Here is a 5,596-nt window from a genome sequence, read left to right on the forward strand (position 1 = left end):
TACAATACACTTGAGTATTCCATGTTATGCTACCTTTATAATAGGCTTCTACTCGACTACTATATTTAAAAAGGGAAACTAATGGTAATTGAATATACTGTTCAAAGCTGAAGCTACACTTTTAAAAAACAATGCAACCCGCATCTGCTAAAAACACTAAGCAGTAACCAAGAACTCTCTTGTTTACTCACAACAGCTAAAACTGCTACATAAATAAAATAATGCAACAATGTTTGTCTAGAAATTCACATATATGAAATATAATCGTATATACTCGTTAGAGCCGATGAATGGAGTCGGAGGCGGTGTGTTCAGTATGGGAACTCCACACTTTATTATACATCTGAATTATAACAGAAGATGAGTCACTTGCCGCTCTGCCCATGTTATGCTAGCCCAGAATGACCACAACCCCGTACCCCTAATGGGTCCGGGTTGCAACACAGTCAAACACACCGGTCGCACTTACTGTCCCTCCTCACCGTGCCATCACACAGCCCCCAGAATCTACGCGTACACAAAGTCGTCCGGCGCGCGGACCACTCGACAAGCGCCGAATGACAAGCCGACCGCGGTAATGGCAATCCCCGCACCGGGCGCAACCGCGCTCGCGCCCCCTTGGGAAGCGCCGACGCGCTGTACAGCACGGGCCCCCGAGGACCTGGTCAGAATGGCGGACGATACCCCTGCGTTCCATGGTTGAAAACTCGCCCTCGCTACTGCAAGCTTAGAAGGTTCAACCGCCGGGCCCCCCCCATCGAATCCGACCCTCCTCACATTATACCAATACCTTGATATATGCTTTCTCCCTCGCAAATCCTGGTAGACTGAAGACTACGTGCCCTCAGCCACCTAACAATGCAGCGCCTCCACCCCCCAGACATACACCTCCCTCCATATTTCCCGACGGCAGCGGGCCGAGAGGTGGCAGTTCGCCAGAACGCTCGCTCGATAGGTTCCTTATCAATACTAACAAAATTAAAATTATCCTCCCTTTGCAAGCTCATTTAGTCCTTACGCATCCCCCGCCCCGGAAAACTTTGCGCCATATCGTATCCTTCGTCCGGTAACCCCCACCGTCGCACCAGGCCTTCTCTCCCGCTTCTGATCAGAATTCTCTGAGTTTTGTACAGTTTCTGGTCCTTAAAACAGATAAGTATTATCGTAGCTGCTTTAATATCTCATGTGACCGCCTGATAAAAATAAGCCTCTCCCTGTTGCCATTTCTAACACCTCCTATAATCAGATACCTCTTGGCTCTCCTGCGAGTGTAACTACAACCACCCCCTGCTATACCAATCACACCTTGACTTGTTCTGACTTTATCGCTCATTGAAATCTGGCACTATTAGTGCGAACCAATAATCCTGCTTTATCCGACATTTTAGTAACTTTTGAAGTACTGTTACCCCCCTAGCGGAAACCCCTTTTTAACGACAAAGGAAAAGCGGGCCCCCAATTCTCAAGCCAAGCTCCTGCAGAAGAAACCTATCCGTTAGTGCTTATAGCAAATTTAAGGAAAGAGATTCCATACTTAACTCATAGCATGTCTGCATGTAAGGGAGGAAACTTAAAAAAATTACACCCACCCCCAATGATCATGTGTTGATGTGCACGATGCGCGCGAATAAAAATTTTTTTTTTTTAAGACCTCTCTGCTCCTCCGCGAATGCCGCGATGAAACGGGAGGAATTAATTATTTTTTTTATACTTTCTTTTGACTCCACCGGAATCGAACGCTGGGTCTCGCGGCGCGTAGTGGACTCGTACGGCCGTCTACACTACAGCTCCGAAAAATGCTTCACTCTTCGCCCTTCACCTTGAATGGGTGACGTAGCAGATTTTTATCTTCCTACGTCATTTAAGGAGCATGCTTTGCAAGCATCATAAAGTACGGAGCATCTATCGGTCATCAAAGTTGACAATGTCAACTTTGAGGCTCGATGCATCCTTGGCATCAAATCCCCGTTTCTGCAAATCCCCCGCCAGTACACAGTGTAGCCCAATAACCCACCGCAAAAGTTGTATGCTGCCTACCCGCAGGTCTGACTATTTTCCATATGTCATAAATGGAGGATACAAATAAATCATTGCGTAAAGCAAGTGTCCCGTCTGTATGAACTGTACCTCTTGTTCACTAACCGGTGACCATAAAACGGAAGGAAACAGGCATGACTGGCGGAAGGTGGCAGTCCCTTGAGGGGGGGGTTATGTCACGATTCTCATGTTATGTCACGTTTATAGTTTTGTAGGTTTGGGTGTTTTTGCTGTTTTCCATGTCATGTTTTCCTTTGGGTTATTGTCTTGTCATTAGTTTCCCTGGTGTGTCTAATTGTCTGATTATGTTCACCTGGGTCCCTGTGTTTTCTCCTCCCTCCTCACCTGTGTCTTGTTGTGTGATTGAGTCTTGTGTGTATTTAAGTTCTGGGTTGTCTGTCTGTCTTGGTCGGTTCGTCTTGTTCCCTGACTAGTTCTGCGGTGAGTGTTCTGTTTTGCCATTGTCTATATATATCATAGCCTTGAAATAAAGGAAGTTTCAGTTGATATCTGCATTTGGGTCCTGCTTGTTTCACAAACCGTGACAATATGTCCATATCGCTGCTGACAAGAGACCAATCCACCTGTCATCTCCTCACTCATGAAAAACATTGTTGTTTTAAAACAGTTTCAACAACATGCACCGTCTTAAACAACTAGATGGGCACTTGGCGAACATTTAACTCCAAAATGCAGGTTTCCGTAGGTAAAAAAACATAATATGTATATCCAAGCTTTGATCCAATCTGTTAAAAATGAATAGTAACCTCCTCGGACCATGTTACATCCTTCTGCTAAGTTTCATTAAGGGCGAGTCTTTTTCCGTGGTCCTGCTGACAAAAAGACAAACAGGCCTAACCAAAAAAAAACCTTCTTGGCGGGCGGAGGTAAGAAAGACGAACAAAACAAAACAGAGAGGCAGCAGAAATGATGTGCATAGTGGACGTCCCAAAATAATTCCACTCAAAGGGTATGTCAAATAATATACTCAATGCAACATAACCACAGAACTTTGTATCTGAATGGATGAACCAGCAGAAACATATTAGAGGGCACTAACACATTGCAGACACTGACAATGGGTTTTTCCCACCCATTTCACACTGTGGTTGGTCAGCTGTGCCGAGGTGAGAAAGCAAGCCAGTGTTTGACCTTCTCTCTGTTCAGCTCTCTTTTTCCATTTTGCACAATTGTTTAGCTTTCCATACACAAAACAATTGTTTTTCTCAGCCTTTTGGTTCGTCGATTCAGAATATCGATGAAAGCTGTGTTAAGACAACACGTCCTAATAACATTGTTTTTTTAATATAACCTGATTTTTTGGGCAAAGCTTGTGTTTAGCTCACACATGGAGATGGTTAGAAAGGCACTATTATGCTTTTTGGGGTTTTCAATTTCCTGCAGTATGTTATATAGGTTTTTGTACATGTGCATGGTCTGCAAAGTCTATATTCTCAAAAGCCCAACCATAACATAGTGACATCATTATGTAACACTCACGCTTCTATTGGCGAGCACTCCAACACATTGTACGTGTTAGGTTAAGGGGCGGGACATCTCTAAGCAATTGACTAATCACAACAGAGTCGGCCAGCTCACCAATCAGAGCAGACTGGTCTCTGGTTTCAGACAGAGGGTGAAAAGAGGTGCTGCAGCACAGGCAGTATGAGAAAAATAAAGAGGTTCTTGAACATTAGAGCATGGAAACATGTATCAGTAGAGGCACACAGTAAATATGAACCTCAAAACAAGGATAACATGTCCTCTTCAAGTGTATATAAAATGTGTTAAATTTATGCTTGAAAATTAAAAAGGGGAAGGTTTAATGTTGCTGCTTCACACTTGACCTCATTTGTAAACCTCCCAGCATGTATTGGAGGTCGTAGTGATATAAACAACAGGGACAGATTGGTGACAAGGACATTAGTAGAGACTAACATCCACTAACAAGATGCTTGACTTTGAAAATCAAACAATGACTGCATCCCTGCCTATCAAGTCTTTTGGAATAATAATGAAACAAAAAGCCAGCTGATCGATCCAATATATCTCTTAAATAAAACTAAGTGTACTGCTTTTTCATCCTCTTTTGGAGGTGTTCCACATTGCTTTAAAGATACAGATACCATATGTTTTAGCAGTTGTCCTGTGCAGTTGGTTTTATTTTCAAGACGCAGCATCCTTTAAAAAAATAAACCTGTAAATCAAAGACGAGGGTCTAATCTTTCGAAACAACTATTACCTGTTCCATAGCACTTGTCATGCTTGCAGTGTGTGGTTAAATGGAGTCGTTTTGATGTGGGAAACTTAATAAAAGCTTCATTTTTGAATAAAGATGCTCAGTCTGAAATTATTTATCAGCCAGAGAGACCTTTTGGTGCCTTAATTATGTCTTTATTTCACATACCTCACTGCTCTTTGATGCATAGAGGGGGGTTTTTGGATTCGCTCTTAATTTGAACCCGAGCGACCGAATGATTTACACCTTAAATACTAAATGGATTCCTTAAGAATGCAAAGAGGGGTCAGGGGAAATTAAAACTTTCAGCATCTTTGTCAAAACGTTTGAATTCATGGTAAACAACTTCAATGCAGAAGGGAAGGAGGGAAAAGTTGTTGAGAGTTCCTCAGAGGAGATAAATAATTTCTAAGTGAATACTAAACAGAAGCAGACTCTGTGTGTGTGTGTGTGTGTGTGTGTGTGTGTGTGTGTGTGTGTGTGTGTGTGTGTGTGTGTGTGTGTGTGTGTGTGTGTGTGTGTGTGTGTGTGTGTGAGTACATCACACCATCGCAGGTGTTTTTGACGCACAACAAGTATTTATGAGACATCTGGCCATCAGAGATGGTAGTCAAATAAAATTGCAGTTTAGTGACATTGTAGCAAACGGATGTATTTGAGCTCTATACGTCGAATCAAAACACATTAAAAAGGTTGTATTCATGAAAAAAGGAGAAACTACTTGTAACGATGCATCCTTATCATGCTGGTGTGCGTGATTCTGAGAGAAAACGTGGTGTGATAAAAAGATTAGGAGAGGAGGCCTTGATGATTTCCTCCTTTTCATTCACTTGTGCAGCACTAATGATCGGGGGGAGACTCCATGAAAGGCTGTAAATTGTCGAAAACAGTGCATTTGTCTTGTTTAGCTAAGATTGTGGTGCTAAACTCATTCCACATCTGCTGCAGCCCAACTTCAAATTGAATGCCGGGGCAAGTGTTTGTTTTCAACAGAAGCCTATGACCTCTGTAATGAAAGGAATAATCCTTGGGCGCAGCGATTGCTCTTTTTCTGCTTTCGTTCTTTTCATGATAAGCAGGGTTGGGAGGGTAACTTTAAAAATGTAATCTGTTACAATTACTAGCTACCCGTAAAATTATGTAATCGGTAGCCTAATCTGATTATAAAAATATAAAACAAATGCCACTTGATTACTTTCTGTTACTTTTGGATTACCACTGTGTCAAATACAATGCAAATAAATGCAAGAGAAATTAAACGACCATATAGAGTGGCGAAGTCCCTCCCCTTGCGGTGGAACTCCATGGGACCTTATTTCG

Source organism: Notothenia coriiceps, unplaced genomic scaffold (assembly GCF_000735185.1).
Source record: "Notothenia coriiceps isolate Sejong01 unplaced genomic scaffold, NC01 NC01_scaffold00036301, whole genome shotgun sequence".
NCBI classification, from domain to species: domain Eukaryota; kingdom Metazoa; phylum Chordata; class Actinopteri; order Perciformes; family Nototheniidae; genus Notothenia; species Notothenia coriiceps.